Source organism: Condylura cristata, unplaced genomic scaffold, assembly GCF_000260355.1.
Source record: "Condylura cristata isolate star-nosed mole 26May11 unplaced genomic scaffold, ConCri1.0 scaffold00027, whole genome shotgun sequence".
Taxonomy (NCBI): domain Eukaryota; kingdom Metazoa; phylum Chordata; class Mammalia; order Eulipotyphla; family Talpidae; genus Condylura; species Condylura cristata.
The window spans coordinates 26,262,062-26,276,637 of record NW_004567128.1 but is presented as its reverse complement, the minus strand read 5'-3'; positions in this window follow the sequence as shown (position 1 = coordinate 26,276,637).

The following is a 14,576-nucleotide window of genomic DNA, read 5'->3' as shown; positions in this document are numbered from 1 at the left end:
CCCCCTCTTTTCTCTCCCCCATATATATAGACAATTTACTGCCTGAGTTACAAGATCTTGATATTTCTGCTTTTGACTGGAGTCTATTCTGGAACCATGGTGTGTTGGTTGGGCACTGCAAAATGAGTCAGTTCCTGCAGTTTGGTTACAAGTTCTCAAAAAGTATTTCAGAATGTGGATGTGGTCAGCAGAGTCATTTTCCAGGCATCTAAAAGGAAACCCACATCAACTGTAACAATTGAGCTGCGAACCAGTGGCCCTGCACAGCATGGCTAGGCCTGCTTTTCCTCAAAGGAAAGCCCATAGGTGCCCTCAAATCTAGCCTTGCCTTACTCTATAGAACCAAAAAGTGGCCTTCGTTTACTTTTCAAATGTGGACAAAAGTTTGATGTAAGAAATTATTTTGGTAAAATGAAATCCTACAGGATTAGTATATAATATAGTACAGAGTGTGGAATATGGCTCAAGGACAGCAGGTGGTGATTTTAGCCAATGCACTGAGGAATTAAGATGATCTAGTTTCCTTTAGAGTCCATGGAAATACTATTTTGTTTATTAAATTCTGAACCTATTCGATTTAACAGCAATACTGACAAAAAGAAGTGACTCTTTTTTAGGCTTTAAATGCTTTTCAATTTTGTCATAATATTTAGAGAACTAGTTCTCTAAGAGTTCAACTTAGGTTTTAGAAAATAATGACTGAATTGCTTTATCCTCTTAAGTAAACCTATGAGTCATAAAGTTTTGATTGAATTCTTGCTTATCAGCTTTGCACCACTTATTAAAACTAATGTAATTTTCAGTAACAAGAACACAAACAACACAGAATTATTGAGCAAATGGTGTGAACAGACACTTCATCAAAGAAGACATGAATGACAAGCACATGAGAAAATGTTCATCATTATTCATCAAGAAAATGTAAGTCAAAATGACAATGACATAGTCCAATATACCTCTTTGAATGGCTACAGTGAAAGACTGGCCACACAAATGCTGGAAGTTTTGTGTAGGATTTAGAACTTTCATCCATTGAGGTAGAAGTCTAAGATGATACAAATGATTTGAAAAGACTTGGTAGTTTCTTAAAATGCTAGCTGTTCCCTTAGGATATGATTCAGATGTTCCACTCTTAGAGAAAAGAAAGTTCTGTCTGTACAAAGACCTGTGCATGAGTGTTTATAGAAGTTCTATAATCTGTCACATAAAATTGGAAACGGTGCTAATCCACGTCAACAGGTTTTTGGGTCAACAATAGTGGCTACAGCCACGTGCTGGGGTCTGCTCAGTGGTGACTGTCACTGAACTACTGATAGTGACATGAAGACATCAGCTCACGGAAGAAGCCAGACGAAAAGGTACTTGGTTTGTGATTCCATTTATATAGATTAGAGGAAATGCAAAGTGGTCCACAATGACTAGTGGTTGCTTAAGGTAGGGACAGTAAGGTGGCAAGAAGAAGGACATTTTAGGGCTGGAGGATCATCTCACTCTCTTGGTTGTGGTGATTGTTTTATGGGTAAATACAAATATAAAAACTTACCAATTTTATACTTTAAATATGTCCAGTTTGTTGTGTGTTAGTCTTCAATTAAAAAAAGAACAAAAGGAGCAATCATTATTACAGTAGGTGGAGGGTTTAAAAATTTGTCAAAAAGACCCAAAAAACGAAATTTAACATTTCTTAGGATAAAAAACCTCATGTGATTTTAATGGTTTGGGGATAGAAATAGAATCTTCCAGTACAGATGAGAAGCCAAAGTTAAGCAGCGGACATAGTAGACATGACTGCTTTAGTTCCCTGTTTATAAGGTATTGAAACAAGAGGTTCAGGAAGTATCTTTGTCCATCAGCATGGGGCCAGCTGCCTGTCTGTTATATAAGCATTTGCATTTAAACACGACTCATTCACTGCTTGGTTCTTGCTGTATGATGATGGCTAACACATCTGAAACAGGGTTTAAATCTAAGAAATGAAAGTACCATCCACAGATGCTACCTTTGTTGGAGAAATAAATCTTTTTGCACAGCACATAAAAACTGTTAAAAGTACTTTCATAAACCTCATTTTGTGGGACCATGTCAATGATCCCACTATAGGAAGATCAAATCATACCCTCAATTGCTTGGGGAGCAAACTAAAACCCAGGAAGCCAAACTGAATAGATCACAGAGCCCCAGTCTTTTTAGACAGAGGTCACTCTTCTCCCTGTTGCTACACTGTGCAGCTTCCTCAAACTCATGTCCTTGAGTGCTTGGCCAGGACACTGTTTATCAATTTGTTGGGAAGTCACTAAGAGTTCCTTCTATTTCTATATAAGGTGTTCACAATCCCCTCCAGTCCTATTTCCCCATCAGTAAATGGATAATGACACAATCACAGCCATCACAAAGTTGTAACGGTCAAGACTCATGTGGTAGCTGGACACTACCTTACACATAGCAGGTGTCGACATTTTCTATGTGATCACCCCTTTCCAGGAGTCATCACTGATGACGTGGTACTAAGTGAGTTGCTTTGTGAACACATTTCCCCCAAAAAGTGGGACAACATTAAATAGATTTCTTTCCTACAGGACTTTTCAGAGCATTTTCTATTTTTATTGAAAGCTCAAGAGAAGTACATGGTACATCTGCCACATTTTCCAAATTTAATGGATTCAAAGAAATGTTTTTCATGAGTCATCTCTTGGTTGAATACCCCAAAGATCACACTTTAGGATATGCTGTTTTGTCACCTGTTCTTTGATATATTGGTGAAATCACAATTTTCCGGAGAGTTCTGTCTGTTCCTACTAGCACATTTGAAACAAAAAGTGACTTGTTTTCTTGACTGGGTCTTCAGAGTCAAGTTTCTAAAGTTCTTATTCATGACTTTGCAGTTCATTTAGGTTTATTTTAACCTGAATCACAAGATATAACATGGGAGATTGTAAGGTTATTTCTAATCCCAGCCCTTTTAAGTACATCCACGTATTCCATCATCTGTGGCCTATCCAGGAGAACTGAAAATAAGGGTGAAGTGAAAATAATTAATTAGCACATGTTTTTTAGTTATAGTCAAGGTAGGACTTTTAAGAGACAGAATGTTAGACTGAAAAGGAATTAGTGAGTAATTGCCTGCCAGCTTGAGTGATGCGAGGCGGGAAGACAAACATATGGGGCTAGGGGCTTGAACTGGGAGGGGGCACCAAACAATTTTAGACTTGGGTGAATTGAAATTATTCCTGACTTGTCATATCTACATAGGATCTCTAGGTGACCCACAGGCTGGAAATAGCCCAGGAAAGCTCACCCTTGTGGTTTGGATTGCTCATCAGGCTCTAAGATTCACTGCTCCTCTGGCATTACCAATTCATGAGCTTTATATTCTCATTAAGTTGAGATTTACTCTTCACTTTTGAGCTCCTTGTGCCCTACTGTTTTCTCTAAAATGAGAAGGTTCTGCCATTCTTTTTTCCTGAAAATTATTCCTGGAGTGCATTGCCAGTCATACTTCCCTAGATTACACCCCCCCCCCATACCTATATACAGCAAGTCCTCCATTTCTGGGGGTTCTGCACTCAAGGATTCAACCCATCTCAGATTGAAAATATACACTGGACTATATGATTAGACCTGTCATGGCTGTATCCGTACTGAGTATGTCCTTTTCCCCCTTGTCATTATTCCCTAAACAATACTCTGTACTACTAACGTAGCATTTACCTTGCATTCAGTATTCTAAGTAATTTAGAGATGATCTAGCGTGTGTATAGGTTTTGTGCAATGACTATTCCATTTTGTATAGTGGCTTCAGCATCCTCAGATGTCAGTCCGAGAAGGTTCTGGAACCAGTCCCTTGCAGTTGTTAAAGGGCATGTTTTCTGCATATTCTCTTGTCTTCTTTGAGCCTTCAGGGCCTCTCTTGACCTCATTCTCCACTCATAGAAAGAGGAACCAGATTTCTCCTGTGTTAACTTAACCATCAATATAAACAGCAGTTTTGTTTCTGTTATTTCCCCTTTCAATCTAGCGATAAAAGTTGCCACTGCTGCTCCCTTCACCCCGCACAGGAAGAAAGACTTCCTTCCTTCATCGTTTGACTTGTGTATGCCTATGAATAATCTTCCCTTTCTCTTGGAATCTGGATTCTCACCCTTTCTAACTTTTTTTATTTAACTCCCTAACATCATTCCCTGTATCCTTCCTCTTCCTTCTTCTTTCCTTCACCTGATAAATTTCTTCTTCGATCTAATTTTTAGAGACTGCCTATGACACTGTCGCCCCATTGATGGGTGTCACAGTGTTGTGGCTGGTGTTTAACTTCTTTTACACCATGTTCTCCTTAGCTGCATGGATCACCATCTCTCCTCCTTGCTCTTTGTGACCTGTAATGGCCTGCCTCTTCACTGTCACACTTCCTTTTTTACATTGCAGACTCTTTTTGTAGACTGTCTCAAAAATGCATCCCCATTTGTCTATGGAAAGCTTGATTTTTTCCTCTTTGTTATTTTTTTAAAATATGATATGAATTAGGTTAATAGTATTTATCCAAGCACTTAAATTTGCTTGCAGAATCATACATTGTCAAAAATCTTCCACTGTAATGTAGGCATGGTGCAATATCAACCAAGATGAAGGTGGTCAGGGCTATTGTCAAGATTTGTCATGGCCCTTGAAGTTTACAAAGTTTTTCAGGTTCCCCTTTTCCTTCATTTAATATGTATTAGAACAAGCTTTCTCCATAGATCTCAATGAACTCCCCATTTTCTCGTTTCTACACAAGTAGAATCCGCATTTCATCCTGCTCCAATATAAGCAATATCATAGTTAATTTTAAAACTATCTCAAGCAAAAAAAAAACAACTGTAGCATATGGATGTTCTTCAATTCTCCTGCTCTTCTTCCTCCCCCCCTGTTCAATTGCCTTGATTTTTAAATCTTTATTTATTTATTTATTTATTATTTATTCGTACAGAACTGGGGTACAGACCAGAGATGCGGAGGGTGAGAGGCTTCACCAGAGACAGAGCGGGGAGCAGAACAGGCAGATCGATGAAGCACACTGCTGAGGGGAGCAGCAGGCGGGTCAGGAGAGGTCTGCCACGCCATGTGGATCTCCTCCGGGGCAGGCAGGAATCGAACTCTTGTGGAAGTGGCTTTAGCTTCTCAGTGCTGCGCTTTAACCCGCTGCGCCACCAGGGAGGGCCCTGCCTTGATTTTTTCATTTCACCAGAGTAGATCTTGTTTATGTACATGAAGACTTGAGGATCACCTTCCTGAGCCCCGGTCTGCTGTCTGTTCAGTGCACCAAGCTCGGAGGCTTTTCTTTTTGTGCTACACGAGCTTGTATAGGAATATTAACTCTTAAGACATTTCTTCCCCTGGCTCACCCTTCTTTTAGAAAAATGCTCTCCTTTACCAATAGCTTGGTCAGATAAGCACCCACAAATTTATATGCAGGTACCCTAAAACTAAGAGGGGAAGCAAGATGATATTGGAAAGATAAAGAAATAGAAGAACTGTTCTGAAATGGACATACTCCCCACAGTTTTGGGGTGACTTTTTCAAGTGTAGCAATTGTGCCAGTGTTTCACTCAGATTTCATCATTTGACAGATAGTGACTAAATCCTGTGTGCTGTTGGAGTACCTGGGGAATCTCAAAAGAATAAGACTCAGTCCTTACCCTCAACAAGCTCACATTCTTTCAGGGACACATATTTATAAACAAGTAATTAAAAGCAGTTTTGTTTGTTTCTTGCTGAGGCACAGACTGAGCAATCAGGGAGCCACCCCTGAGTAGCATGCAGCTGCCTTGCCACAGGCTTCTGGGAAGGCCCCTTAGCGCCCTAGGAGAGTCACTTTGACCCAGGCTCAGTAGTGGGAAAAAACGGAGCTGGGTGAGCACTATGTAGAAGCCAAATATTTGCTCCACTCTCCATCCAGCTGCCCTGAGTGATGAATGGGAAGTCAAAGGAGAGACTAAAGGAAGAATTCTATACCCCGAGGACAAGCGGGGACAGGGGAGTTCTCTACAGCGGTGCATGTAGAGGTTCGGTGGAGATTAGATTATATTATAATTGAAACCTGTATAAATAAAAGCAATTATCAGTGGCATGTGATGGTTTTAGAAAGTAGTACGAGGCTTAGAAATGGTTTACAAATGTAATCAAATTTCAATAGTAGTTAGAACAGCAATGGGTTAGTTATAATTAAAGATTTCAGTCAGGAATTCCTGGGAAGTGACTGGTTTTTCTTTTATTATTAGGTTGAGAACACAATCAACTTATTTTGCTACCTTTTTTAGCTTATTGGTAGAATGCAAATTGATTTAGCTCTTTTTTTTCCCCCTCACTGATAGGAATTCCTCCTCACTATTGCACAGTGCAGACACTCTGTGAGCAGAATGTCTTTGGGATTTCTTTCAGAGAGGGTGAGAATGACAGTGATGCATTTGCTTGTGGATTTAGTGTAATTAATTCCTGGAACTTGTCCATAAAAAGGCTGCTACTTAGGTGAAAACTAGCCTTTTTCTCTGACTGTTTTTAATGAGTGCAGTGATTCATGTTTTCATCCAGTAATTGTTTGAAATTTTTTGGTTTTCGTTGAGAAGGATTAAAGGCATGTGCCTAATTGCTAAATATTTTTTAAAAACTAGTCTGAGTCTGTTTTTATGGGCTGTGAGTGGTTTTGCCTTTAGAAGCTTGCTTTAGGATCTTGTGCCAGCGCCATCCCTTCTAGGCCTGTTCAGACTAGAATTATCTGGCAGGGAACGTCGTACGTTGTTTTTTTTTTTTTTTTTTTTTTAAATCCTTGAGCAGAAACATCTCAGAAAATGCTCACCTCAACTTCAAGTCAATAAGCAGAGCAATTTACTAAATAGAGGGATGTGACAATCAAGTGACCATCAGCTGGTGGAAATGTTTCTGGTCACTTTAGTCACAGGATCTCAGGTATGCAAGAACTGCGCAAGCTGCAACCTCGTGCCCAGTGATGGTGAGACCCTGGCTCAAATCCTCTAACATAACACAGATGGAATCCAGGTTCACAGGCACACACATAATTAGATAGCTGTATTTACAAATGTTGGTGTTTCCCTGGCATCATTTCTCCCCATGGCACGCTATGTGTTCATGTGTGCATTTTCTTGGACTATAGTTACAGTTAATTAGACTTTCTGTTCCTAACCATGTAGGTGGCAGTTTATTCATTTTTGGTAAAGAACCTTGTTTCAGTATAATTGATACACCAAAAGCTGCATATTTTCAGTGTGTACAGTTTGATGAGTTTGGGAGTTTGGACATACACGAACAACAAACATGGTGCCCTCACTCTGATTGGGGGGCATTAACAGATGTAGCCAATGCCCCCCAATGTTTCATGTGTGTGGGTTCAGAACACTGAATGGAGATCTGCTTCCTGGGTGGCAGCTTTTGTTCACTTGTAAAGTATGACTAGTAGAATAAGCATACTGCGTGTACTCTGTCAAATCCACAAACATATTTTAGAAATTGAATATATTCCTATTTTACTAAAAAATGCTGTAGGTACAGGCACTACAATATGTGCAGTATCACAGATGGGATTAGAACGGGCATCTAGAACTAAACTTGACAATTCTTGGTTATGTTAGCAATCTGGAAGTGACATGAAATTGTTCCTACATCTTCATTTCCACATACCTTGCTTACGTTCATGATTTCTTTCCCAAAGCTACAGTTTCTACAGTTCAGGATACTTTTGGAGAACAAAATAGAATTGTCTGGAGAATTTCCTTATAAAACCAGAGGAAGTCTAGTCTTCCTTTAGTTGAATGATCCACAAAGCATCATTTCTTTCATTTCTAGTGAAACTCTGATGAGATTGTCACTTTGTATCTGTCATCTTAGTTTTCAACATCAGTGGTTTTCTTTTCTTCTTGGTATGGTTTACAGGTCACCCCCTGCTCTAATTCTGGAGAGTTAGGTCTTCAGATTCCAGGTTAACGTTTCAAGCAGTGGTCTTTATCGCAGTTCCAAGCAGGCCAGTCAACAGCAGGTGGCATGCTTAACTCCTAATCTGCCTCTCCCTCTCCTTAAACTCTGTTTCCCGTTATGCACACTTAAATGGTCTTTAGCCAGAGTGAACAGGATTTTTCTTTTTTCAGTTATTATTGTTTTCATGTCATTTGTTTGCACTGGAGTAGGACTTCAGCAGCTAGAACCTTGGTTATAGTTGTATCCCCTGATCGCTACACATAGTTTTCATCTTATTGTCAGTAGAACTTGCTACCTTTTTAGTTGGACCCTATTTCCTTCACTTCTGCTTACAAATCCCCCCCCCAAAACTGATGATCCATAGTCATTGTTATAGTCTATATGTTTAGAAAGATTTGAAAAATAGATGGACAAACTTTGAGGAGAAAATTCTAGATCCAATCTAAGTGTAGACCAAAGTTTTAAAAATACCCCTTTAGTTTTTGGCATCGAAACCAAGCAAACGAAACCCTTGCCTCGCTTTGTTAGTCTTATCAACAAAATCCTGTACTTTTGTAAAGCAGAGCTATGAGCATTCAGTTTGAGGGGTTTATGAGCTGTAGAACTATAGGTTCTAAACTCTATGCTTCTCCTTTCTTAACAACTTCAACCACCTGGTGAGCTACTTTTTCTACAACTTGACAAGTGGGTTCCCTTCTAACATTGGACATATGTGGTTAAATAGCTAAATCATTCCCTTAAGAAATGTATATATTTAGAGCTCCCAGAAAGCTGGTCATCTTTTCTTGTAACTAACACATTTTTTTTTTTTGAAAAAGCAACTTTTCTTGGCAATAGATACTTGAGTGTCATTCTGTAGATCTGTGGTCCAGCTGCATTTGCAGTCAATTTGTACAATTTTAAAGTTCTAAATAAAGCTTCCCATTTGATGATCATCCCTTCTAAGTGATAGCCGAAGCATTTGCAATTCATTAAAAGGTCGGGTTCTGAAACGTATACTTGGAGCAAAGTTGCAAAGACATTTGTGTTCTAAAAGAATTCTAAAGAGTTGAAAACCATCATTGGCCACGGTAGGCATATGCCGATGTAAAAATGCCTTCCCCAAGACACCAGGCTTTTTCCTGCTTTGGGACCAATGGCCTGATTCTTGCCTCTCCCCCCCCCCCCCCAGAGTATTCCTGCTCACCGCAGGGGGTGCATAGTGCACCTCATGCAGAGATCTGTTGAGTGTCTGTGCCCACATGCAGGCTTCCCTGATTTGTCTTTTCCCACCAGCACCTGAAACATTAGGCTCTTCATCGCATGAATACTAGGACTTTGTTCAGTGATACACCCCCAGATCCTGGAATAAAGTGTGGAGGCAACACTCAGTAGGAATTTCTGGGGTGAATGAATGAATCAGTAGGAAAGACATTAAATCTCTCTCTCTCTCTCCCCCCCTCCTTTCTCTCTCCTCTCTCTCTCTCTCTCTCTCTCTCTCTCTCTCTCTCTCTCTCTCTCTCTCTCTCTCTCTCTCTCTCTCTCTCTCTCTCTCTCTCTCTCACCTACATTGCTTTATGACAGGAAAGCTTAGAATTGACATACTGGTCAGCTACTGCTGTAACTATCTTGTGGCATTTTTTTTTTAAATTGGTACTTTAGACATTGGTAGAAGTATCTTTTCCCCTGTTTATCGTAGGAAACAAAATTTCTTTAGTGCCATTTATTTTGCATATGGGTATCACTGCTGGGTTACCCAAATTAAAGTGCAATAAAGCAAATAAAAGTGCTCCGTGTCCACAGAGGTAAATTGTGGGGTTTTGTTGTTGCTGATTTCATGCTTATTTTTCATATTCTCTATTACATTTTACCAAAAACATGTCAACTAATCAGTTGTAGATTTTCTCACAACCTTGTGTACTCTAGAATGGCAGGGATTTTCATCCTTTTTGTTCACTGCTGGATCTCCAGTCTGAGAAAGTATCTGGCACATCATTGAACATCACTATTCAATGTATGTTGAATAGGTACATCAATCTAGAAGTTATTTTCAACTGCATGCTTGGGAATATTGTGAATAAAGAAAATATTCAAGTAAAGTAAATGTGCTGTTGAAATACCTTGACACCATTTCCATTTGAGTGTCCTGGATTAATGACTTCTCTTTCCTTCCACAGAGCCCCTCCCCAGAAGGCTGTGGATCATCTATCTTCTGAAATGTGTGGATGCCCTCAATGGCTCAGTAGCCAGTGTAGATCCTGTCTTTTGTATTCAGCAGCTACATCTGGCTACTGGGTCTCTGATAGCATCTTCTAGTTCTCTTGGCTGTCCTGCATATAGAAAGCTTTACCTTGATTTACACACAGAGTTAAGTTCTGGAATGGTGAATCTTGTTACGAGCTGCAACTTAGGAACAAGCAAGGTTTTATGAATGATGAAGTGTATTTGATTTCAACACCACAATGGGAAGGAATCTGGATATTTTATCCATGGATTGTTTCTCTCTCTTTTTCTCCCCACTGTGGAAACTATCAGTCATCATCAAACTATTTATGTGTACTGTCTACTGTCAGTCTATCTATCCGTCTATCCGTCCACTCCTCCCTCCCTCCCCCTGTATGTCATTTATAATCTGATCACAAATCCATCTACCTATTGACCTGTTTTGACCCATCCATCAAGCTCATATAATTGCATCCAGCCTTTTCATCTCTTGACTCTTAGATGATATTCACAAAATAACTTGATGGCTACATAATAGCATCTTGATGGTGTGACAGTTAAAGGAAGTTTCATTTGTAGGAGTTACAGCAGTGCATTCTGACTTGTGATTGTCTTTTCTCTGTGTTAGAGATGATAAATATCAGAAACTTTTATTTCAACAGACAATTGTGTTGAAATCATTTGTGGGGAGGACTTGCAGGCCCAACATCCAGGTCTTGGGCATGAACCTGGCATACAATGTAGATTTCTGTGTTTAATTAACAACAGCTACATTGTCTGCTGGGTTTCAGGCTACCTGGAAACATGTTCTCCATGGTCTGCTCATCACTGTTTTGGAATAATTGTTAACTGGGACATAGAAACTAGTGGCATTTATCTTTGCACAGAGTGCAGAGAAAAGACACCATGAAAGCCTCATCACCATAGCAAAGAAAGATTTTGTTAGGATTTCATCCAAGGTGGTCTCATACACCAGCCTAGGAAACTGAAGGAGCCAGACACAGGTGAAATGCCATCCTTCTTTCTTGCGGCCTCACCTCTCAAAGATTGACATCACTTCTCTGTTATTTTAAATTATTATTTGACTTCCTTTCATAATCACTTTCAAAAAGCATAACACCTGTGACCTCATCACATTGTTCCGTCTATCTATCTGTGTATCTATCTGCTTCTCCCTCTGCCATGGCCCCCTAACTTTTGTGAATGACTCTCAGTCTTAGCAGAATTTGTAAGTCTCACTCTCCCAATATCCCAGCCTATCATTTGCTCCTTGAAAGTGACCTCTGAAATTTTGTTTACTGGATTTTTAATTTTTTTAAACCATATTTGACCATCTTTTATGAAACCATACGAGGAGCAGCTCTCTTATGGAATTATAGAAAACTTGTAAAGATAAAACATCAGTTTTCAGGAGAATGAGAAAGAGAATAGAAGTAATTTCTGAAAATTAATTAGGAATTGCTTACTCCTGGTAAATGAATTTAATTCTCTAAATGTAAAAATAAAAACCTATAATATAAACTATTCAATTCTCAATAACGTTTTAGGGAGAAGTTATAAACCCTTGGTTATTTTGTGAACTGGAAATTTATAGTAGAAATCATGTGTTTTCGATTAAAGTGCATTAGCAGATGTAAAGTAGATAATGAATAAGAATGTGAGGAAGGGCTTCCCTGGTGGCTTACGGGTTAACTCTCAGCACTGTCACAACAATGGCCTAAGTTCGACCTCCAACCAGAGAGCTGGGCCTATTTTGCTGCCCATTCTGTCTCTTACCCCTGCACCTCTGGCCTACACACCAGTTCTACATAAAAACAAGTAAAATTTTTTAAAAAAGAAAATGAATATGGACACGAGGAACACAAACATAAGTGTATGTAGTACATTGATTATAGTGATAAGATGTGTTTTTGTCATCCCATGCTGCATTCGGTGAAAATAAAGTTAATGACTTGGAAGTTTTAAAAGATTGTCAGTTTGTGTGTGTGTGTGGCATGTGTGATTCTTTTGGTTCCTTATCTATCAGTCAGTTCCATCAAATGTTCTGTATCTGAGCCACTGTTCCTTGTGCCTGGGAATAGAAACTCATTCCATTTGAGGTTTTTGGTGGTGTGTGAAGAGGGATAGGGACCTCTGGGTGACATCGTCATGTTAAGTAAATCTGAGGGGTAGCCCTATACTTCTGAAATACCACCAGGAGTCTCCTTGGTGATACAGGGACTGTGGACACAGTGCTATCAAGTTACTGCCAGCCACTACAGCACGAGTTTGATCCCCAGCCAAGAAGCTGATCCACAGAGCACAGCAGACATCTGTCTCACCGCCTGCTGCTCCCCTCAGTAGTCTATTTCAATCTGCCTGTTCTGCTCCCCACTCTGACTCAGGTGAATCCTGTCAGTGCCCCTGCACCTCTGGCCTGTACCCCAGTTCTGTATGCATAAATAAATAAATCTTTAAAAAAATTAAAATATAAGCAGCCTTACCTCAATAAGATAAAACAATAAATTGTGGCCCTCCCTGGTGGCGCAGCGGGTTAAAGCACAGCACTAAGAAGCTAAAGCCACTTCAGCACGAGTTCAATCCTGGCCCCAGAGGTGATCCACATGGAGTGGCAGACCTCTCCTGACCCGCCCACTGCTCCCCTCAAGCAGTGTACTTCGTCAGTAGGCCCGTTCTGTTCCCCACTCTGACTCTGGTGAATCCTCTCACCAACTCTGCACCTCTGGTCTATACCACACTTCTGTGTGCATAAATAAATAAAATCTTAAAAAACATGCTAAGTTGTAATTTTCAAAGGGCAAGTGTTCACTCCCATACTTAAGACTTTTTGAGCTCCTTTGACTTTAAGCAAGGTCTGTTGACAATAGAACATGGTGTGAAGAACTCACTAGTTAGCTTGTCAGGTTTTCTTTTTCCCTCTCAAGACCAATGTGCCAGTATTTAATTGATCCCCAAAACAGCTTTGAAGGTGCAAAAGGCCAGAGTTTACTTTCTTACATTTTCTCTCACTCTGGGAACCTAGGAAGGAATGAATGAACATTGATGTGTTGGCTCCTCCTCAGAGAGTCACAGCAATCTGGTTATTTTGAAAAAAGAACTTTGCCGTTTAAAATAATTTAATAATTTTAGCCTTGAAAAAATAACACAAAAACAGTGTTGGTGGGAATTTGTAGTGGTGCAGTTATTGTAAATTTGACAGTCTCAAAAATTTAAGCAGGTACTATATGATTAAGCAAGTATACTCCTAGGTGTGCACCCAAAAGCATTGAAAGCATGTACTTAAAAATCTAAACTGGGCCACCCTGGTGGCTTAGAGGTCAAAGTCATGCCACTAGGGCATGAGTTCAATACTCAGCCAGGTGTTGACACACATGGCGCAGCAGACCTCTCCTGTCTCGCCTGTTGCTCCCCTCAGCAGTGTATTTTAGTACATCTGCCTCTTCTGGTCCCCACTCTGTCTCTGGGGAACCCTCTCACCCCCATCACCTGTGGTCTACACATCAGTTCTTGCATACATAAATAAATAAAAAATAAATCTTTTAAAAATGTGAACTTATACATGCATATTCTCAGAACTATTTCTATTCACAAAAGCCAAAAGATGGAAACAACCCAACTATTCATCATCTGATGAATGGATAAGAAGTGATGCATTTTTATGATGGAATAGTATTCAGTTATAAGAAGGAAATACTGAAAAGTGCTACAATAGGGATGAACCTTAAAAACATTACATAAGTGAACTATACCAACCACAACAAGCTACATATTAATCATATCGTTCCACTTACATGAAGTGTCCAAAATAGGCAAGTCTAGACAGACACAGTCTAGACAGACCCATGCGGTTGTGAGGGTCTGAAAGAATGAGGGGAATAGGGAGTACCTGCTAGTGGAATTACTGTTCTGGTGATGGTTCAACTTTGTGAATATATTGATCACTGAGTCTGGTAAGGAGAAAGATAAATACTGACAGAATTGTGTCACAAGTGGAATACAGAGAAATCAAAGGGTCAGAGGAAATTGAACTCTAAAAAGCCAAACTTTGAAAGCTGATGAAACTGAAGAATCCAAAGCAGGTGAGAGGCGTGAACAAAATGGGGAGGTGCACTATGACCACACATGGAGGGAGGAGGACACTCTACTCCTAAAATACTTCAACTAAAAAAAAATAGATTTTGCTAAAAAAGAAAAAAAATAGTGTTCATATACTCTGCCAACTTCCCAGGCTTTAGTATCTTAGGTAACTATAGTGATAAAAATAAGGACATAGCGGCCCTCCCTGGTGGCGCAGCGGGTTAAAGCACTGCACTAAGAAGCTAAAAGGCCACTTCTGCATGAGTTCGATTCCCGCCTGCCCCGGAGGTGACCACATGGCGCGGCGGACTTCTCCTGACCCGCCCGCTGCTCCCCTC